This window comes from Eublepharis macularius, chromosome 7, assembly GCF_028583425.1.
Source record: "Eublepharis macularius isolate TG4126 chromosome 7, MPM_Emac_v1.0, whole genome shotgun sequence".
In the NCBI taxonomy this organism is placed as follows: Eukaryota; Metazoa; Chordata; class Lepidosauria; order Squamata; family Eublepharidae; genus Eublepharis; species Eublepharis macularius.
Genome location: NC_072796.1, coordinates 46,806,922 through 46,831,132, shown reverse-complemented (window position 1 = coordinate 46,831,132; position 24,211 = coordinate 46,806,922). Strand labels below are relative to the sequence as shown.

Genomic DNA, 24,211 nt, shown 5'->3' with positions numbered 1-24,211 from the left:
TGCATTCAGATGTTGTTGAATTTAATATGTAATCCATTTACACCCTTGCTCAGATCATTTATAAAAGCATTGGGCCCAGAACTGAGTCCTGTGGCACTCCACTGGATACCTCCCTCCAATCAGAGGTATCGACAACTTCCTCTTTGGGTGTGGTTATCCAGCCATTTCCCTGTCCATCTAACCATCCTAAAGTCCAGTTCACAGTGCTCCAGTTTATGCATTAGAACATCATGAGGAAACTTATCAAAATCCAGATAAAATCCTGTCCCAGAGGATCCCCTCTCTCCTAGAAACAGAATTTTGTGGAGCATTTGGGGCTGCTGTAAGAGGGGGAAACGAGAAAATCATGCTGTAGGAGTAAATCTTTGCACTCATGGAACTGTATAGTCTGGATCTAAGCCATTAGTAGACTATGCTGCCTGGAGAATGCATGACAACAAGACAGACAGTCTCTTGTCTGAAGCTGTACGCAAAGAGAGTGACATCTGGTCTTGTGTATCTTAACAGTTTTTGCATGTTGGGATGCTAATGGCTACCCAACCCCTATTTGTTTTATGCCCATGATGTGCTGCCAATTCCTGTTCTCCAGCAGCATGTTCTAGCTAGCATATACATTCTTTTATTATTTACCTTTTAGTTGTCCAAAGTTTTATTTCCTTAAAAACTGATATTTTCCTGCATATCTGGGGGTTAAAAACCTCCCTCCTGTTTGGTCCCAATGTGCAGCTTTCATAATCAGCACAGAGACCTGGTACTTTACTGGTAGAGGTTATGGTAATTGACAACTTAATTCCTTTAATGGTACTTAAAAATCTAGGATATGTTCTGCCTCACCCTGCCAAAAGGGCAGGGAGCAAGGCTAGGCTCATTAGTTTCACTTACTGGAAGTCAGAATTAATTTTAATTTGCTGCCAGGATGCACAGCTATTTAGAAAACGTTTGTAAACTCTGGGAACCCATTCCATACATTAAAATGCACAAGACTGCAAAGTAAGGACAGACTACTCACAATTTATTTATCAAACCATTCCAAGTCATTTCCCTGTGAGCTTTCCAACAAGAATTGTTGTGGAAACTTAATTAAGCAGTTGGAACACTAACTCCCTCTATTTTTTCCACTGCATAGCATAGTGGAAGGCAGAATTAGATAGATGAGCAGATCTCAAAACCAAATTACATAGCTCAATATCACATGTAGTCTCTACATATTGCATCAGTAAATTTAGCTTGTATTCTACAAGTAGAGACCTACATTTCTGATAGAACTGGACAGGCATATATTCCTTTCTTTTACCCTTCCACTCTACTCCAGCTTGAAGAGAACTACAGAACTACTCAAGTACAGCATTCTCACATGCAGCCTGGAATTTTACTGGTAAAATGTTGGCCTCTACTATGAAAGAAATGTTATTTTGTACTATTAGATGGGGGGAGGATCACGTGTTCAGAATATTCTAGTAACCAAAATATTGTGGCAGATGTGCATGCTACGTTTTAGCTGTCTGGATGGCTTAGAGCAGTGGAGACTCACTGAGTCACATGTTTGAATGGAAGGCATACAAATGCCTTCTTTTCATATTGTCCTAGTAATCAGGGTGCTTTCGGCTATGTATGTATCAAATTTCAGGATGACAACTCATTGGCAAGTATCCTACCAATTTCTAAACCCCTTGAGCAAGACACTCATTGAAACCCAATCTTTTTAACATATTTTATAGACATACATAATAGCTCCATGTTACTGAATATTGGCCTCTTAATGCATAAGACAGTTACTAACAATTAATAGTAACAAAAGAGAAGATCTGTTAGAACTTAATTTGCCGCAAACCTCCAGAAAAATAACAGCGTAATAGTTCAAGAACAATTAATAAAATAGTGACCAACTGAAAAAGCCCAGGCAACTAAAACCTAGTACCAAAAGAACAACAGATTTGGCGTCAGCTGGAGAAATATGGAGCAAGTATTCCATAGGCAAAGTGCCACAATAGAAAATGCCTTGTCCTTAGCGGCCTCTCACCTAATCTTTGAAGAATTATACAAGATCGGATTCTCTATGAAGGTATTTCATGCACATATGAGAGCAGGCAGGTCTTACTTCATTTTTGGTTTTAACTATATTTCGGAAAGTATAATATTTAGAATTACAAGCCTCAAATGCTACATCACTTCAGTTCTGCCACTGAGGCAGATGCATAATTTCCACAGGTGAATGCTTAATGAACCCACCTGCAGAGAAATTTGCTGGTCTTCTTTGCAACTCTGTTTTGGAAACATGTTGAGGAATTGTTCAAATATTACGCTAAAACATGAAGCTCTTAATTTCGAATATAGACAAAAGACTTTTGTTTTTAATTATGGGCTCTGCGTGACCATACTTTTTAAAGCGTCAGATGCAGTAGATTTGGTCGTCTCACTGACCGCTTTAAAACCTCCAGAGGCGTCAGGCAAGGATGCTTGTTAGCTCCTGTCCTGTTTATTTTTTACATCAACAACCTAGCAAGCTGGCTTGATAGCGCCGATCTTCATCCTCCCAAACTTGCATACCAGCACATATCTATACTTCTGTAAGCAGATGATGCCGTGCTTCTATCCAGAACCCCAGTTGGCTTAAGGAGAACCCTCAGGAAGTTTGCCACATTTTGTGAAACCGAGCAACTGACAATTAAGTGTGAGAAAACGAAAATTGTAGCTTTTGGGAGCAGAGTGAAATCTAGGAATTGGGCAGTTAACGGCCGTCAGATTGAACAAGTTGATAGTTTTAAATATCTGGGCATAGTTATGCAGGCCAATGGCTCTAGAGTTAAACAGTCATTATGCTGTCAATCAAAGGGAAAGATAGGCAAATGCCATATTGAAATTTTTTGAACACAAGGCTGACATTTCGTTCCTGAAGCCCTAAAGTTATATAAGGCTAAATTACTGGTGCAGCTGCTATATGGTACGTTTGTAGGACCGCCCTCCCCATGCTTCGCCCTGCAAGGAAGAGTTCAGTTTAAATTTCTGAGAGTTGCTCTGCAAGTCCCAAACTATGTATCTAATGCCTGGATACGACTGGAGTCTGGTTGTCTTAGGTTTGAAGCCCGGGTTTGTATTCAATCTATTTATATGTGGCTGAAAGGCCATTTTAACCCACAAGATGTGTTTCCTCTGATCCTTCAAGACAACTTCCAATCCAGCTGGTTCACAGCTTTTTATAGCCATATTAGTAGAACCCCTCAGGTTCTCTTAACATATGGAGCTGAACAAGCAAAAGGGTTAATTAAACAAAGAACTGAGGATATTGAATGCCAATCTTGACATCTCCAAGGCAGCAAAACTTGGGGTGCTTTTAAATGTCAAAGGTACGTCTGAGCTGGTAGCATACTTGGCCTCCGTGAAAGCACAGAGTTTTAGAAGGGCACTTACTCTAGGTAGGTGCTCTGCTCTACCATCTGCAGTTATCGAAGGCAGGTACAACAAAAACCTCTGCCTAGAAAGATTCTGCTCATGCCCCCTACGTGAGGTCAAGTCCGTTGAGCATACGTATTTAGTTGTCCATTTTATTATTGTTTATTGTTTATTGCTTTTCCGGCCGAAGCCATAAGCCATACAAACACCAACAAAATATGAACTGTACACTTGAACAAACCCAATTCACACAGACATAACTCGTCATTATCACTTTAAACTATCTAAGCTCATGAAGATTTTGTTTCTTTATCACCGTGGCTAAAAAGGAAGCCACTATAGCAGAGGTTTGATTGTCAGGAAAGTTATCAGACAGTAGCACTGAGATTGCCCAAGGAAGGAAGGGAAGCTTTTCTTTTAACATAATAGGAATAATAAATCTCTCTCTTTCCTTACTCCACTTAGGGCAAAAAACTATTATATGATCCAAGGTCTCTAACTTTCCTTGTCCACAGTCACAAACTCGTTCAGAATAAGGGAGTCCAGAGAAACGACCAGAAAGCACTTTAGAGGGGAAGGAGTTAAGTCTAGCCAATGTGAAGGCTCTGCGTTGAGCTGGAATCTTTAAAGAATAGCAATAAGATGGAATAGCCTCTGGGGGTGAAAGTCCCAGGGATAAGCCCGAACATGTACGCCTGGCTCTCTGGAGAGTGTCCATTTTATAGGGAGGTTCGTCTCAGATTCATCACCCCATTACTTGACATGATCCCCAGTCATATAACTACTAATAACACAAGGCTCCGCTGGTTTTTATCTGATAAAAAATTTAGGATTACACATCAAGTTGCTAAATTTTGTTCACAATTTTTTAAATTACAGGAATTGCATTTTTGAAGTTCTTAAAGGTGATCTCCCCCCTCCCCTTTATTGTATCCTTGCTTGGTTAATTTGTATACTGATCTTAGAAATGTAATAAACGAAACTTGAACTTGAACGCTAAAACATGTTTCATATATATATTTTTAATAGATTTTTATTGGATGGGTCAATATATAATCAATTTCAAATACAAATACATTCCATTTCAATTCCCCTGTGTATATTTCCCCACCCCTCCCCTCCCCCCTTTTCGATAATGACTTCCAACAGCACTCCAACCCCCCGTTATTAATAATACCTTATTTCTATACTAAAAGTTGTTCTTTTCTTATTATTAGTAAAGATCTTAATTATATCTTATCTTACTTAATTTCTTTAAAAAACCCCGAAAGACCATACTTGTCCCTTAACATCCCATTTCTTTTCCATGTATTTTTTCAACTTTTTCCAATCTTCCAAAAATGCTTCTGGATCTTGCTCCTTCAAATTTCTTGGTAATTTGTCCATTTCAGCCATGTTCAACAATTTCCTTGTCCATTCTTCAATTTCAGGTATTTCTTCTCTCTTCCAGTACTGAGCATATATTATTCTAGCTGCTGATATCATATAATATAACAGTATCTTATCATTTCTATTAACATCTTCCAAATGCAATAACAACAACATTTCTGGATTTTTTGCAACATTATAACGAAGTATCAAAGACATCTCAGTACATATTTTGGTCCAAAAGTCTCTAGCCTTACGACAAGTCCACCACATATGAAATAGAGAACCTTCATGCTCCTCACATTTCCAACACTTATTAGATAGCTGTTTGTTGGCTATGGCTAATTTTTTCGGTGTTAAGTACCATCTATATAACATTTTATAGCCATTCTCTCTAATAGTGGTACATGTTGATATTTTTAAAGTATTTTTCCATCATTGTTCCCATGCTTCCATCGTTATTTCATTATTACAATTTATAGCCCACTTTACCATTTGCACCTTGACTGTTTCATCTTCTGTAAACCTCTTCAATAACAATTTGTACATTTTAGAAATTATTTTACTATTATCTCCTAACAGTAATTCTTCTAGCTCTAAGTTCTTGGTTCTAAGGCCTGTTTTTCTTTGGTCTGAATCAAATAAGTCTTTGATTTGTCTATATTGCAACCAACCATATTTGAATGGCAACTCCTCATTTGGTTTAAGGTTCAACTCATTATCTGTTACTTCTGTTAAGTCTTTGAGAGTAAGCCATTCTTTTCCTTTATATTCTGGGTTGATCACCTCAGCTGGTATAATCCAAAGTGGTTTCTTCTGGTCTATACATTTTTTGTACTTTAGCCAAGTCAACAATAAATTTCTTCTCAAATAGTGGTGCTGAAACATTGCGTCCATTTTATACTTATCGTACCACATATATGCATGCCATCCAAATAGTTTATTATAACCTTCCAAAGTTAGTAGTTTGTGATTGGTTAAAGACACCCATTCTTTTAGCTAGACTAAACATATCGCTTCATGGTAAAGTCGAAGATCAGGTAACTGCATTCCACCTCTTTCCTTAGTATCACAAAGAACTTTCATCTTTACTCTTGGTTTCTTTCCTGCCCACACAAATTCCGATATCTTCTTCTGCCATTTTTCAAATTGTTTTTTGTCTTTTACAATTGGTATTGTTTGCATTAGGAACATCATTCTAGGCAACACGTTCATTTTGACTTTAGCAATCCGACCTAACCACGACAAGTTTAGTTTATTCCATTTTATCATATCTCTTTCAATTTGTGTCCAGAGCTTTTCATAGTTATTCTTAAATAAATCAATATTTTTAGCTGTCAGCTCTATTCCCAAATATTTAGTCTTGTGTACCACTTCACAGTTTATTATTTTACTTAGTTTCTGTTGGTCATATGAGTCTTGATCCAATTTGTCCATTATTTCTCTATAAAACTGGTCTTTTGCACCGTTGGGTGCATAGAGACCTATTATCAATCTTTTTTGGCATTTACATTAATTTCCACCGCCACATATCTTCCATTCTGATCTTGAAAAATTAATTTAGAGTCTATAGTCTCTTTAATATAAATCACTACTCCTTTTTTCTTTTGGTTGGACGATGTTATATATTCTTTTCCTAATTGTTTATTTTTTAGATATTTAGTACCTTGATCCTTAACATGTGTCTCTTGTAAACAAATTATATTGCAGGTTTTTTTTTAGCCAATTAAAAATTGTTTTTCTCTTTTGGGGTGAGTTTAGTCCATTTACATTCCACGATAATAATTTGTATTCCATTATGTTAAATTCTTAATGGTCTGGGAAAGTCCTCCGCATTTTCCTCAAAAAACTTTTACATCTGCTCTCTTGTTTTGATTATGACTCTTAAAGCTTTATAATAAAAGCTTAGTCCTTCTGGTATTTCCCATCTGTATCTGATGTCCTTTTCTCTTAATTTCTGGGTCAACTCTCTATATTTTTTCCTTTCTAGGAGAATCCTTTTTGGCATTTCTTTCATAATCTGGATTCTGTTTCCCTCCACTATTAAGGGATCTTCAAAATGCCTTTTGATAATTTCCTCTTTCATCCTTTTTGTCACTAATTGGACAATAATATCTCTTGGTATCTTCTTTCGTTGTGCATAAGATGAGTTGATTCTGTATGCCAGATCCATATTTGCTGATATTTCCTCCGTTTCTTTATTTAGAAATTCTGCCAGAATTTCTGTCATTTGTTCTTGTGCAGTTTGCGTATCTGATTCCTACACGCCGCGAAATCTTAGTTGCCTTTCCGTCACCTTGCATTCCATCAACGCCATTCTCTCTTGCATCCCTTGATTTTCCTGCTTTATATTCGTTGCTAAATCCTTAGTCTTTTTCTCTACCTCTTCAACTTTTTTGTTGGTTGCTTGCAATTCCTCTTTTATTCCATCTATATTTTTTGCCAGTCCCACTAGTTCCGCCTTAATAGCATCTTTCATATCTTTTAAATCTTTTGAAAGCATTTCCTGCATTTTTGCAGCAATTCTTTGTGATTCTCTGCAACTCTTTTTTCTAATCCTTCAATTGCTGCATCTACTGAGGCTTGCCATTCTCTGTCTGCTTTTTTTGCTGCCATCGTAGGACTCGGCTTCACGCCTCCCCACGTATCCGCTCTTTTCCTTAAATCCGTTTTGAATTCTTTTAGTTCCTCTCTTATTTCAATATATTTAAATAACTTTTATTTAACAATTAAAAATAGTTCCTTTTGATTCCAAAATGTCGGGCGTTTTTTCTCTATGGTTTTCTAGCTGCTTCTCTATGGTTACTGGCTTCGCTTCATACCTCACTTAAAATGGCGTGCTTCCTGTTCCTGTAGTCTTGTAGCCTTTCCAGTACTTCCCTTGTTTTGCTTCCGGGTCTTGCTTCTTCTAGTCGGTCTACCTGCTTCCTGCCCTCTGCTGTCTTCTCTAGGCAGCATGTTGTCTGCTCCCCTGTTTGCTTCCCATCTCGCGATGCTTCCACTAGTCCACACCTCCTTTCTCATGCTGGCTATCTCTCTTCTAACCGCAAGTATGTATAAACAATATTTCTTTTAACGTTTTTAGTCCTTAAAACTTCGCCAGCGTCCAAAATTTTACTCAATAATTGATCCTTGACGTTTACTCTATTAAATTCTGTCCTTTTAAATTTTTTATCCTGGTCTTTTCACTGCTGTTTTGATTTACAAAGTCCGATAATGATCTTTACCTTTCGACGATTCTGCGGGTTGTCTGTGCTGTTTCCTTTGCTTATAGTTGGTTAAAGCTGTTACTGGAGCTTGGTTTCTGATGATCTTATGCCAATTAAATGACTCCTGAGGCACTGCAGAGTTAGTAGCTCACCCTTCTCCTAGGGGACCTCAAGGTGGTGGGGAGAATCCTTGATTCAGAACACCCCCTCACCGAGATCACACTCTCTCGGGGGCACAGCATTCAAACCCAACATCTCCCTGAAGTTGGGTTGGTAGCAGGCGTTCCAGCGCCTCGCTTTCCAAAAAAACAACAACAGTGCCCCGGACAGCCCAGATCACCAGGCTGCTTCAGATCCCCATTAATCCCAAATTGGAAGTCAAAACATGTTTCATATATGTGAAAACTCTTCATCTGTGTTCACTAAAACAGCATAATACATGTGCCAATAACACACTGATCCCAGTCACACCAGTGTCTGCCAGCACCAACTCCTCTAGAGTCTGAAGCCTGTACTAGCAAGTGGTGCCAACATCAAACAAAAGATGTTCAGCAAGTAAGAATAATGCTTCACGGCATCATAGTGCTAGAATGTACCTTGGAAATTATCTCCCAGTTTAGTAGTAGTATTTTAGTTTACAGATTTTGGCTTGGATCCACCCAACCTTTTCCTGGAGTGAAAAATTTCATGGAGTGTGAATTTCTCACCTCCCTCAACTCCTGCTGTAGCCCTCAAAGCCCTTTTGAAATGCTGTTCCGAGGGGATGGGATCTATGGGGAAACTGGTGGATCCAAGCCATTATCCTTGATGGCAAACAGTAAAGCTATATTAATTAAACTATTTTCTAGCTTCTTAAAAATACTTCCCTTCTTCCTGACTCCTTTCCTCTAAATTTATAATCTAACTACACCTCCCAATACACCCCCACTTGCTATGCATGCTGTACAGACAGCCTTCTCCCTGTGGTGTTCTCAGGCTTGTCCATATGGCAACAGTTAGATCATGGGCTTTCTCTGTGGTAGGACCAGCCTTCTTGAGCTGCCTAACAGAATCAGTGTAGCAACTGTCTTCATTGGCTACATTTAGGAAGGCCTGAAACATGGTTTTATTTCAGAGAGCATCTGACAGACAGTAAACTGCTCTGGTAGATTTGGTGATAGTTTTAAACTGTGTTTTTTTTAAATGTTTCTTTTAACTTGTTAACGGGCTTATTTTTTCTGTCCTTGTAACTTGTCACATTGTTAGCTGCCTTAAATTTAAGGAGAGAAGGTGGAATATGAAAGATTCAAATGAATACTGCAGGATATGTTGAATCAGAATACAGGAAGGGAACTTCAAAACGCTGACAACACTAAGCATGCATGCTTATGCAATCTGGCTATATTCCTATTTCCGTTGACTCTGGCGACCCACTAAACTTTTATACAAGTGACATAAATGCAGAAGAAAAAGTTTTAATTAGAACATAGCATACTTTTATTTATTTATATATTTATATAATGACTTTCCTCTAGGCTCAAGATAGCTATGGCCATATACGTTCTAGCTTCCTGTATACAAAGATATTTCCTTTACTGAAATCATGTGAGGTTTGACACATACATTAGTACTTGGGCATTATTTTTCAAATTTATTTTTAATCGTTTTCCCCCTGGAAGCACGGCCTGAGATGCCAATCTGTTTTCTTCAACCTTTTGTAAATATTTGAAACAGCTATTCATTAACAGTTGCACATTTATTCAGCACTGTTGCTCTGCCTGTGATTTGGAATTGGTTTTCATTCCCCCCCTCTCCCCTATCTGGCTTGGCTGAGCTGGAGAAAGCCTGCTGCTTGAGTTCAATCTGTCAAAATTCAAATTATGCTCCAGCTGAGACCTAATCAAAGGCATCTGACCCAGCCTGCAAATTAGCAGGAACAAGACTGGGTTTATTTATTTATTTTACCTGGGGCACTAGGTCCACAAATAAAAGCAAAGAAAGAACAGATTACAAATACAATTCAAATTAAAAGCAGCTACAATTTGTCCTCATGTTACGAACAATATCCCCCTTTTGGCAATGCTGGAGTACCCTGCAATGGTGACGTGAATCACAATTAGTAAAGATCTGGTTTACAACATTCATTTTAAATTAAAATGTAAACTTCTTTAAATGCAAGTGCATACCAGAAAAAGTAGTGCACATTTGTAAGCAAAGTATGTAATGTCAGTGTTTTAAAATAGATTCACTCTTATATATGAGCACTCAAAACAAACAACCCTGAACAAACTTGTGTTTATGTCACATTCATCACAGGTGCTTTATATTACTTTAATGTAATTGTGAATAATTGTGTGCATATATTTCAGATCTACTTCACCATAAGCATTTTTATACTATGAATTTTTGTCTAAACCAAGGTCAGAGGTAGATAACCCTCTCTGCCAAACCAACAGTAACAGAGATACATTTAAATGACAATTATCCTGCAACATCTATCACCAATCTATTTATAGACTATTTGGCATGTGAAATGGCTCTGGGATCTGTGAAACTGCAGAAATAATTATTAAGGTATGGACATTAACCTGCACATCATCACAGCCCCTAGGGCTGCTAATTTTCAAGTCGCCAAAATCTTGCAATGCCATATGCATACCATTCAAAATCAGGTGTACCAGGTATGCAAATCAGGTGCACTAAATTAGCACAGCTTTATTTTATATATTTTTGACATGTACATCAGGACATGTACATTTGGTCTTACTGAACTCCAGAGGTAGTTGAAGAAGTGCAACAGGTGAATCTTCACAGGTGCAAATACTACTAATATTGTAGCTGGTGCAGCATTGACACATATAGGTAAAAATCAGTATGAAGAGTTGAACTGAAGGAAAATATGTAGCTGAGAATACAATGAACAAAATTAGTAGGATATACAATAAACAAAAAGAAAAGTGAAGTCAGGAAAGATAATCTCAAACTTAACTTTTCTAAGACCACAACTAGTCATGTGTGGGCTATGAAACAATGATCTCGTTTCCTTTTTCAATATGGGTAGGTAAGACTGCCTACGGCAACACTATGAGAATGGGAATTCACAGGTTAAAAACAAATTTTCTTTTGTCCACTGGTACCAAGAAGGGATAGTCTACATTTCTTGGATATAGAAAAACAATGCATTACTGGGCCAAAATAAACTGGGTTACACTATGACCATCTGTTGCAGAATCCATCTGCTGAAGGCAGAAGAGAACATGTTAATTCTACATTGCTGAATGACAGAGTACTAACTGCTGTTCTGCAGATCATCTCAACTGAAGGACGAATTTTGTAAGCCATGGAAATAAAAAGCCCTTCTAAATTATTCATATACAGTATAGAATGCTCTGAGGAAAGAGAGTCCTGTTCCTCTCTGGAGATTAGCTGCTTTATTTAAGAAATCAAGGTGGCCCCTGTTCCTGGACAAGCCTATTTCCCTGGTGAGATGCTGATGCCAGAGTCATCAGGTGTTCTTATTGCAAGTGTTGATCTTGATGGAAAAGGATGGCTACTCCTGGCTGGAAATAGGGTGACTAAGCACCATTGTTCTCAACGTGAGAAATACTGCCAGATGAGATACCGCATAAGTGATGAAGAGTCTCAATAGCAAAAGGATTGCCAATGTCCCTTTTAGGACCCAAATCAGACAAAGAGAAAAGGGCTATCCACAGCTACCTCCACAGTTCTGCTCCCATTTGCTGGGTCAAGGACTAGTATTAATGCAACGTATTACTAAGGCCTTCGGTCAAGAATGTTAAGCAGTCCAGCTTTAATTTCTCATGACATATTGCTGCATTTAAACTATGAAATTTTTAGGCGCCATAATGGTTTTATTAGTTGGTTTTATTGTAGATATTGATTTTGTTGTATTTTATAGTGTATTTATTGTATTAATTGCTGCTGTTGTGACCTGCCCTGAGTCTGCTTGTGGGGAGGACAGGCTAAATACCAAATAAAATAAATAAATAAAATAATGATATGATGATTCTGTTAGGAGATTATTTAGGATCAGAGCAATAACTGCTGCAGAAAAACATATTCTGTGAAAGTTCCAATCTGACTCTGCTCTGGCAAACTGTTTTTGGTTCCTGCTGATCTTGGATTGCTGTAACCTTGAATTGGAGTATGTCTTGATATCTTATAACTCTGCTGCTCATGCTATCTAGCCATCCCTGCCACAAATGCACTTTTGAGATTGTTTGGAGGTTCTACCTAGGGAGTGCAGCTATCTTATACTCTTGACCGAAAAACAGTATACTCCTGTTTGGGATGGCTGCCTTCTTCCACTAAGTGTGCACCTTCAGGAGCAGTGAGGGAGGAAGGGGATACCTGCCTAGCCAGCCAGAACAGCCAAATCAACCCTGGTAATCAATGGGGTGACAGATGTCACAGCCAGATCGCTTCTCAGTCTTTTGGCTAAGATCTTGTAGCCATCCCTGTCCTCCAGCCTCTCTCTTCCTTAGATTGTGTAATCAGTCAGATGGATTCCTGGTGCAACTGATTCTCACACTTCTGTGGTTCATGGATGACAAGGAAGACATTCATCTCCTCCATCGCTGATCTGCAATCCAAACAGTGTAATATAAGGTCTCCTGTGAGGCATATTGCAGAGAAGGGTGGCAACATTTTGGAACCCTGCATTCTGTACCAAAATACCTGTCAGAAGCTGGCCTCCTTCATCAACGACAGTTCTCATAGTCTAATCCAATATTCAGTTTATATCAACTCCATTTGTTATTTGTCAGGTAACTAATGTCTAAGCAAACGAAAAATCCTGCATGTAACGCGTACACACACCCTTCCTCACAACTACAGCTGGTTAACAACCAGAAGGGAATCTATGTGATAACACTCTTGGCTATTGTTTTATCAAACATTCGTAACAGAAACAGCCAACTATACATAATTTACAATGAGATTAGAAGTCTTCCACACAGAGCAAGTATTTACAAATCTAAAACACAAAGGAGGATGGAATGAAAAAAAGGAGTGGAAAAAACTCTCATCAGGCAAAACCAAAGCCACATTAAACAACAGCCTTATTTTCAAGGACAAAAGACCAATCTCCAGCTCTCCAGAAGAAAGACTGTTGAAAATGCAATGTAGCAATACTTCGCCTCTCCCCCTTAAATAGCTACACTTAAAAAACAAACCAAAATTAATCTACCTGATAAAGATTTCAACCACAAACCATAGTACTCTCTTAACCGCACACATTAAACTTGCAAACAGATTATGCCAGCTAAGCAGAAAAAGCACTTTACAAAAACATAGCACTTAAGTAACAGTCCTCTGTTCTTTTGCCACAGTGCGGATCTATGCCAACCACACACACATGTGTACATGCATACACAAACACACACATAGAAAGTTATCACAAACACAAAGGAGGAATGTTACACAAAATTCAGAAGCAACATTCAGCTTCTGACCTTTATTCTGGAAAGATTGTATAAAGGTTAGCTGAAGAAGGGCAGAAAAAAATTGCAAGCACTCAATATGCATAATATATACTATGTTTAACTTTTTATACTGATATCCCTGTTGAAATAACAAGGTATTGTTTTTCATGCTTGTGTTTGTGTTGTACAGTAGTCATCATGGCTCTCTAGATAAATAATGGTCTAAGAATTGTAAACATAAGTTTTTTCTCCCTTAAAGAGCCATTAAGAAACACTAGGAGGGATCAATGGAGGACAAACCCTAATTCTGTCCTGTACAGCTCTTAAAAAATGATTGTCTGGGACCAAGTATTTATTTTGGCATTAAACACATTAACAGATCAAGCAACCAAGATCTGAAATGCCAAGTCACAAAAGGAAGCAACAAAGCAAATTTAACAATCTTTTTTTCCCCAAAACTTTATTTTCCATTTTTTCTCTTTAGATTTTTCATAAACACCCCCCTCCAACAGTACAGAGTAACATTCACAACTGTATTATAATATATGACAACGCTAATAATTAACAACAGGGTATTAAGGGTGTATACTAAACAAAAGAACCTACTACAGCAATATACAATAGATAACGACTGCAGACACAGACAAGTCAAAGAGTGGACAAAATCGTATAAATCATGGTTTTGGGGATCTGCGATTGGTCTGTGACAGTGATGTAGTCGAGGTATGGGAGCCACATATTGGCAAAAGTAGATTGAAAACGTGGGTTATCTAATGTTTGAAGATGGTCAGCAAGCTTTTCCATTATGAAAAGGTCCCATACTTTATCGTACCATTTAGTTAGAGAGGGTAAAATAGCTTTGTTCCAGGAGGATGCTATAGACAATTTGGCAGCTACTAGCATAAATAAAATAAAATCCCTTCTAATTTTGGGAATACTGTCATCCTCCCATAGGCCTAAGAGAACTAGCTCAGGTGAAGGTGGGATTGTATATCCTGTGATTTTCTTAATGTGAAAGAAAATCTTCCCCCAATAAGTTTGGACAACTGGGCAACTCCACCAACAGTGGATACAGCTCCCCGGTTGACCACATCGTCTCCAGCACAGTGGACTGTATCTTCGGTTGATCTTATGAAGTTGGCACGGGTAAGTATGCCATCTAGCTAGTATTTTATAAGAGAGGGTTTGGACCCTAAGAGCTCTAGAATTGAGTGTTTTAGTTTTCCAAATGCTTTCCCATTGAGTTTCAGATAGTTTAAAGCCACAATCTCTGTCCCAAAGGGTTTGGTACTTCATGATGTTATCTTTCCCTTTCTTGGTGACTATTTGGTATAACCTAGATATCAGGCCTTTCCTCAATACGGTGTCGTGGTATAGGATTGCTTCAAAGTCAGTAAGGTCTCTATTAAATGCTTCTTTTATACTTCTGCTTTCCGATAGATGTTGTACCTGTAAATATTGATACCATGGAAGTTTGATATGGGTGCCTTCTTCTAGTTTAGCCTTTTCTATAATGTGACCTTGTTTTATAATATCTTTTAACCTACATTTCTGTATTCCTCTCCATAAGCTGTAGCCATGGGGTTGTGAAGCCCGCAAGAACCAGCTCTGTCCAAGGAAGGATGTTACAGGTGAGATTTTAGGTGCAAGCCATTTCCTCTCTTTATCCCAAATATTTAATGTGATGTTGCAAAGCATGTTACAATTAGTTGGAGAGGGTCGTTCCTTAGGGGCGTTCCAAATAATGTCTCTAATATCCCTGAGCCAATAGTAAGAACTTTCAATGCTAACCCATTGGACCTGGTTTTGAGAATAGAACAAGGGCGTGAGGTTTGCAAGGTGGATTGCCGTATAGTAATGTTTCAGCGATGGAATTGATAAGCCACCCCTTTTAGCTGATCTAGTCATAGTCATTTGATTAATTCTAGGTCTTCTATATTCCCAGATGAAATTAATTAGGTTTGACTGCCATTTTTGGATTGCCTTATCAGTTAAAGAGACAGGGAGCATTCTAAAATAAAACAGGTATAGAGGGAGAATAAACAATTAAATTGAGGTATAGAGGGAGAATAAACAATTAAATTTATTAAATTGAGCCTTTCATTCCAACTTAAGGCTATTTTGCTGTTATCTCTGAGTATAAAATATTTAACAATCTTAATAGAAAAAAATTCCTCTTCACTTAAATGTTTCATATTTTGGGGGGCCATATAAGTATGAGGAGAAGAAATGCTCTTTGAATGTTTACTGCCATGTAGTAAAATAGCCCACTCAAGTTAACTGAAATATTGATGAGTTTATATCTAGCTACTATTTGCATAGATCTTGAGTTGCATGGTGTTTTCACTATCATTATAGACTGCAGTGCTCTGACCTGGATAGCCCAGGTGAGCCTGATCTCATCATTAGATCTCAGAAGATTCGCAGGGTTGGTCTTGGTTAGTAACTGGATGGGAGATCTCCAATGAAGACCAGGGTTGCAAAGGCAGGCAGTAGCAAACCACCTCTGTAAGTCTCTTGCCACGAGAACCCCACCAGGTGGCTCCATAAATCAGCTATGACTTGAGGGCACTCTCCATCACCAAGGCTGGCAGCAGCCTGTGACTTGCCATAACTATTTGCAAAGCTGTGTGTATATGTTCATACTGGTGTGATGCTGCACAGCAATAGACATTTGCAGTTGTGAAACAGGAGAAAAACAGCAGCGCTGCTGCCAACAGAAGCAGGAGGAGGCATTTATTTGCTTTCCTCTCAGAAAAGCTGCTTATGTTTTGCAGTTTTTGGTACAGGTGGGTCTCCCAACCAACACTTCTCTACATCACCTTTTGGGGGCTCACAGGCAGCTGCTGGTGGAAGGTGTAAGTGGGAAATTCTGCTTCCACAAGCCTCTTAAATTAATGCTGCAAAGATTTAGCCCTATATAAAAACCTGCAATGCACAGATGATCGTGGGATTAGTGAATACACTATGGCTCCAAAGATATATTTTTCAAGGATTTACGAGAACAAATGGAGCAGTGGACTTATGACCAGGTAATTATAGCTGGAGACTTTAACGGAGTGGTAGATTTGCAATTGGATAAAAGTCTATCAACAAGTAAAGCAAGGACGGGGAAATTACCGAAGTCTTTTTTTGAAATTCAGGAACAAGAAAATTTAGAAGATGTTTGGAGAAAATATAATCTTAAATTGAAGCAGTATGCTTTTTTTTCTAGTCACCAATCTTTTTCGAGAATAGATATGATCTGGGCGTCTAAAGAACTGGTAGTGTTTACAAAAGAGACTGACATATTACCGAAAGTTAGCTCGGATCATAATCCAGTGATGTGGAGATTTGGAATGAAACACAAGAAACGGAGATGGAGAATTAATGAGGATCTTTTGAGTGACCCAGAATATGTTGAGGTGTTGAGAAGAGAAACGAAGTTTTTTATTCAGTCTAACATGGATAAAGAGGTGCCAACACACATGGTCTGGGACACATATAAAGCCGTAATTAGAGGTGTTTTGATGGACTTAAATGGCAGAGAGAGGAGGAAAAAAGAAGCGAAATTAAAAGAGATACAGGAAAAAATTATTCAAGTTGAACAGCAATTGAAAAAGAGACCAGGTAAAAAGAAATTGCTGTATGAAATAAAGTTACTGCAAGATCAGATTAGAGCCATGGAAAATAAAGAACTGGAGTGGGAGTTGAAGAAAATGAAGCAAAGATCATTTGAAGGAGCTAATAAACCAGGGAGATATTTGGCGTGGCAATTAAAGAAAAAGAGAGAGAAAAGAGTAATAAGTAAGATTACAGAAGAGGGAAAGGAATTATATGATCAAGGATTTATTGAGAGAGCATTCTACAAATATTATGCCAAGTTATATCAGAAAAAAATAGTGGATCATGAAAAGATGAGAGACTACTTTGACAGGATTGACTTACCAAAGGTACCGGAGAAGTTGAAAGAGAAGCTTAGTGCTGAGATATCAATAATGGAAGTGTTACAAGCAATACAAGCTACTACAGTTGGTAAAGCTCCAGGACCAGATGGAATTACTGCAAAATTTTACAAAGTGATGGCAGAGGACTTGAAACAACTGATGCAAAAAATGATGAATGGAATATTGGAAGGGGTCGAGATGCCAGATACGTGGAATGAGGCTAATATTACATTGATACCGAAGGAGACATTAGACTTAAGTAATGTTAAGAATTATAGACCAATATCTCTAACTAATAATGACTATAAAATATTTGCAAAGATACTAGCGGAAAGACTTAAGACTTGGCTAGTGGAATTTATTAATGAAGATCAAGCCGGCTTTTTACCGGAAAGACAAATAAAAGATAACTTACGAGTGTTGTTGAATACTATTGAGTACTATGATAAAAATCCAGGGAAGCAGGTTGGTTTCTTCTTTGTGGATGCGGAGAAAGCGTTTGACAATTTGAACTGGGATTTTATGTTTGCAACAATGGAGAAGATGCAGTTGGGAGAGAAATTTATACAAGCAATAAAGGCAATATATAAAAACCAATCTGCAAATATAATTGTTAACTCGGATGTAACCAAAAAGTTGGAAATAAGAAAAGGAACAAGACAAGGGTGTCCGCTTTCCCCACTTCTGTTTGTAATGGTACTGGAGATTTTACTTAGGCAAATAAGAGAAGACAATTCAGTAAGAGGATTGAGGACTAAAGGATTTGAATATAAAGTAAGAGCTTTTGCTGATGACATAATGGTGATAGTGGAAGATCCAACAGAGTGTATGCCAAAATTGATGAAGAAAATGAAGGATTTTGGAGACGTAGCGGGTTTTGTAATTAATAAGGTGAAGTCCAAAATATTGTGCAAAAATATGACTAAACAACAACAAAAGGAGTTGATGGACAAGGTGGAATGTGAAGTAGTGAACAAGGTTAAGTATTTGGGAGTGGATGTGACAGTGAAGAATATTGACTTATATAAGAATAACTATGACAAGTTATGGCAACAAATAGATAAAGATATGATTAGATGGAATAAAATGAACTTGTCATGGTTAGGTCGTATTGCAGTAATTAAGATGAATGTTCTTCCAAGAATGGTGTTTCTACTACAGACAATACCTATTGTTAAAGACACTAAACAATTTGAGAAGTGGCAGAGAACGATGTTAAATTTTGTTTGGGCTGGGAAAAAACCCAGAGTTAGAATGAAAGTACTCTACGATGCGAAAGATAGAGGAGGACTACAATTACCAAATTTTAAATTATACCATGAAGCGATATGTCTGGACTGGATAAAGGAATGGATGACATTGAAGAATTTGAAGTTGTTAGCACTGGAAGGATATAATAAACTCTTTGGATGGCATGCATATCTATGGTATGACAAAGTAAAAGCAGACTCTATGTTTTTACATCATTATGTAAGAAGAAGCTTGTTTGCTGTATGGACTAAATATAAGAAATATATAGAAGAGACTATACCAATGTGGATTATCCCTGCGGAAGTAGTAAATCCAAGAACAGAATATGCAGGGGAAGACTGGTTGACACATAAAGAAATTCTTGAGATACAACAGAATAACTATATGCTTAAAGGTAATGAAGAATTGCCATTCCAATATGGATGGTTTCAATATATGTAGATAAAAGATCTATATGAGAAAGACAAAAGGAAAAATGGTTTTAGACCACAAAACTCTGAGATTGAGAATTGTTTGCTTTGGGAGGGAAGAAAATAATTTCTAAAATATATGATATTACTGAAATGGTTTACAGAGGAGGAAGTTGTTAAAGTTCAGATGGTCAGATGGGCAATAAACTGTAATAAGGAAATTTCAATGGAAGCTTGGGAAAAGGTATGGAAAAATGTAGTTAAGATTTCAGCATGTACCACTGTGTGTGAAAATGTATACAAAATGTTGTATAGATGGTATTTAACACCGAAGAAGTTGGCCAATGGCAATAGCCAGATGTCTGATAAATGTTGGAAATGTAAACAGCATGAAGGTTCATTCTATCATATGTGGTGGACTTGTGATAAGGCTAAGCAGTTCTGGGGGGATATAGTTAAAGTTATGTCAGATATTTTACAAAGGAATATAAACAAAACCCCGGAACTGCTGTTATTATGTATGAACCTAGAAGATTTTGATAAAATGGACAGAGTTATGGTGTTTTATATGATTATGGCGGCCAGAATGTGTTATGCACAGATGTGGAAGACTCAGGAGATACCATCTATGGAAGACTGGATTCTAAAAGTCTTGAATATGGCAGAAATGGACAAATTAACAAGGAAATTGAAAGAACAAGAAGAATTGGACTATACATTAAGCTGGGAAAAAATTAAGAAATATGTGGAGAAAAAGTGGGACATGAAGGGGAAACTGTGGTCTTTGGAGAAGTAGGGGAGATAGAAACTTACTTAAGGTTAAAAAGGGGTATATTTTACTGTATTTTATTGGATTAGTATAGTATATTTACAGGGGAGTATAATTATGAGTAATAAGGTTATAGGGAGTATATGTGAAATATAGATAATATAGTTAATTGGTATGTAAGGAATAGTGTTACATATATATATGTAGTTTTTTTTAGTTAGTATATGTACCTATTATTATATAATTTTTATATTTTTAACTAAGATAAGCAATATAGTTAGTGTAGATTGTTAAGATAATTAAAGAGATTTGATAGGTATAATATAGATATATATTACATTATTACATTATTATTATAGACTTTAAGAATTTATATGATATACTTTTTAGATTAAGTTGGGTATGGAAAACTGCTGGGAGTCACCAGAAAAGGGGGGGGGAAGGATGGGGAAAATGCAATGGGGTGAATAATGATAATGATTTCTATATGTATGTTTGTAAACCCATCCAATAAAAAATTCTTTAAAAAAAAAGGATTAGTGAATACACTATACTCAAAAATCTCTTTCACTATGCTTGTCAGGAAAAAAAATCGCCTCCAAATAGGTGTTTTCTGGCACAATGGTGTAGTGCAAGAGCTCACTCAAGGGGTAAGTAAATATCCCCAATGCCGCCCATTTTGGCCCCTATGGGACCCGGCACCCCTACCTAGTGCTCCCAGGAGATCTGAAAGGTAAATGAATCTGGGTGGTAGTTTTATAAGCTTCTGCACTGTGAAAGGGGAAGAATCTGACTGTGTTCCTAATCCCTGAAGTAGAGATTCTCTGTCCACAAGCCTACGTAACTGAGAGAGTATGGCTTGGTATCTTCCTTTGATCTTAGGAGAGGAACCCTGGAGTAGCTTTGCAGACAACTACAGACCCTTGACTAGAGTTTGATAAGTGCTGAACAAGATTCAGTTAGGGGTAAAGGTTATGAAGTGAGCTATCACTTCATACAGATAGCTTAGTATATAGAGTAAGGTCCTCAAAGTTATCAAGTTGTCATCATGCCTTAAACTGCATGTGTCAACTTGCCTTGAGTGCTAAGAGATCTACACTTATAAATAAAAACAAAGAATATTAGAAAACACAACAGGTTTTTTATTTAATCAAATCCTTGCATTGGCCAAGAACAAACTGGTTCCCTCTTTGTTGACCTTCCTTCCATTATACTTAACATGCAACTTCAAGTCTTCGGGGACTCCAACAAAAGAAAGTGAAACAATGCTATGTTATACAGATTGTTTAAAGCTGAGCCAGTAGAAAATATGTGAAACTAAAGCAGCCTCAAACTAAAGGGACTCTCTCTCGAAACCAAAACCATGTCTGAATTCTTCTCTGCTGAAAGTATTGGAAAATCCCACACAGCAAAGCATGCATGTTTCTGAGATTATTCAGATTTAACCTGACTTTTGAAATTCAAAATCCAAGTCTCTAGGACTCTACTAGTGTTGGACTCTATGCTCGCCACACATAATTCTACTAACACGATTAATCTAGTTGACTGATACCTAGGGAAAGAGCTGGATTGGAGTCCAGCAGCACCTTAGAGACTAACAAGCTTTTCAGGCTGTCAGCTTTCAAGAGTCAAAGCTCTCTTCTGAGCTCCCTGAGATCCTTCCCTGAAGAAGGGAGCTTTGACTCTCGAAGGTTATACCCTGAAAATCTTGTCTCTAAGATGTTGCTGGATTCCAATCCTGCTGTTCTACTGCAGACCAATACAGCTACCCACCTAAAACTAATACCTAATAAGTCATCCTGCTCTATTTATGTTTCAACACAAGGCTGTTCTGGATTATAACAACACCCACCTCCAGATTCAGGAAAGACATTCTGAATATGGATTCAGATTGATAGTACTGATTTCTGAGTATAGATATCTAATAATTGGATGGGAGACATCCAACAGCTGCAGAGGCAGGCAATAGCAAACCACCTCAGTTAGTCTTTTGTCATGAAAACACCACTCTGTGTGTGTGTCACCATAAGTCAACTACGACTTGAGGGCAGAATTTCATTTCATATTTTGCAAATACACTGCAAACGGTGATTGCTGCATAACAACATATATTAAAGTAGCCTATAGGACCTGGGTGTTTGTCTTACTGCTGTAAAGTTGATTACAAGCCACTGACCGCTTGAAATTTATAAGCGAGGACTGTTGTCAATTTGCCTTATTCTGATCTTATATTTAGCTGCAGTATCAGAGAGTCTATGTAACTTTTAGTCTTGTATATTTAACAGGATGAGCTCAAAAGCACATTACAAACTAAAGTATTATCTCACACACAGTGTAGCGTAGGGTTGTCAACTACAGGTAAGAAAATTCATGAAAATTTGGGGGACAGAGTCCAGGGAAAGCAGGGTTGGGGGAAGGGAGGGCCTCAGCAGGTTTTAATGCCATTAATTTCAACCTCAAGAGCACCCATTTTCTCCTGGGGAACTGATCTCTGTAGTCTAGAAATAAGCTGAAATGCTGGGATTTCTCCGTCCCGCCTGGAGGTAAGCAACCCTAACGCAGTGTTATTTTACTTCCTTTATAGCTATTAGGTGAATATAATAAGCAATTGCTAAAATGATATAACAACTGTAATGAATATACCAAGAAGTTTTCATTTACCACCTTTTAAATATTTCCCCTCAGTGTTACAGGGGGTAGAAATATTTAAAGAAATCAAAATGAGATTAGTAACCGGAACATTTTTTTAATACAGTTATTCCCCAGTGCCACTGGCATATAGTGTTCTACCTCTTCCATTTTATCCTCTGAACCATCCAATGAGGTAGGTTAAACTGAGAGAGTGGCCCATGGTAAGAAAGCAAGCTCCCATAACAGAGTGGAGATGTGAATCTGGTCATCCCATATCACAGTCCGACACTGTAACCTTTATGCAATATTGGTTCTTTTGTAACTATCTATAGGAAAAAAACCCACTTTTTCTGGACAAACCCATACCCACAGGTTTCTAGTGAAGTCTGTGGAGAGGAGAACCCAACCAGGTTCACGGCTCAGGGGGAGCCTACTCCAGGGTTGATCTGCCCAACAAAATCGTAGACTACCACCAGCTTCCCTTTTAAGTCCAGGCACTGGGGAGGGGAACCACACCTCAACCTAACTGGACTGTACTTGGGAGACAGCAAGTTGAATCCCAACCAAAAGTTACTAAGGTAGCAGAGGTCAAACTGACCTAGACATTGAATTCAGATTGAAGCTGTTAAACCAAAGAGACACAACACAAAAGATAAATGGTTTATTAATAAGTAAATAACATGATTATAATTGAAAGTATGTATAAAAAGATTAGAAATCAAGAAAGCTAAATAACCTGCATCTAACATACTCGTCAAGGTCAGCTATGACGGGACCCCCCCCCGGGTCAGTCTTCCCCTCCCACTGTGAGGCAGATTTTCCTGCCAATATTCAGTTTCGCTACTTTGACTGAGCAGCCCCAAGCAGCAGCCCCAAGTAGTGTGTTAATATTTGTGGTTTTGAAAGTCTGTTTGTCCCACCCTGACACGCAGATATAATTTTGGCTTTTAGCCCAGCCCAGGAATTTGATGGGGAAAAGCAAGAGCCCTCTTCCTTTTTTTGCTTGGAAATGGCACTAGAGGCTGAATAACATTTAAAAACAAATAACGTTATTTAACAGGCAGGGATTGAGTAACTGTAGTCAGGGGGATGGAAATGTGGAGGTAAAATTTTGTTGGTATTACAAAATAAACTTTGTGTAACAGGCTTATTTTCATATATTCTTAGTTCTTAACAGTGAGAGGTGTTTTACTTCGTAATTTAGTTACAGCAACAATATTTCTTCAGGAAGTTTCCTATGTCTATGAAAAGCATACTTCAGTTTATGCTAACACTTAAGATTTTGAATTCTTAGACAGAATTCTTCTTCAGGACAGTAATACTACAGTTAAGGCAAACAAGTCTTCTCCATTCTAAAGGTGAACCTGTATGGCTTTTCTTGTCAGACTCTCTGACTTCAAATTCTGTCAAAAGCCAACTGACTGCTTTCAAACTAGTCTGTTTGTCCCACCCTGTGCCTCTAACAAATACAATTGAAGCTGTTCTATACGGTCTGTTGACTCGTTTTTCGGCGTCTCTCCTTTTTGCTGTTTTGGACCGTTCCCCTCGTTTTTCTCTTCAAACTAGTTCTGACAAATCAGAGAAGAGAGAGCAGCCTGTCACTCTAGCTCTCCATTCTAGGGAATAGTTAACCCTTCCCCTCCCAGCTCTCCGATTTTGCTACACTTTGGAAACCTGCTGTTAAGTGCAGTCCATCACATCAGCAATAACAAATCCAGCATTAAAGGTTTCAGGCATCAAAGAAAGATTGTAAATCCAATATAGACATAGCAAGAGTAAGTTTCAGACTCCAGGTTCCAAGATCAAATGAGAGACAGCATGGTCATGTTTGACA

At 37.9% G+C, this 24,211-nt stretch overlaps 1 protein-coding gene across 2 annotated transcripts in view; it reads right to left on the bottom strand.

Moving 5' to 3' along the window:
• CDKAL1 (CDK5 regulatory subunit associated protein 1 like 1) overlaps positions 1 to 24,211 on the bottom strand; it is a 480,236-nt gene that overhangs the window by 264,605 nt on the left and 191,420 nt on the right. The window lies entirely within an intron of this gene.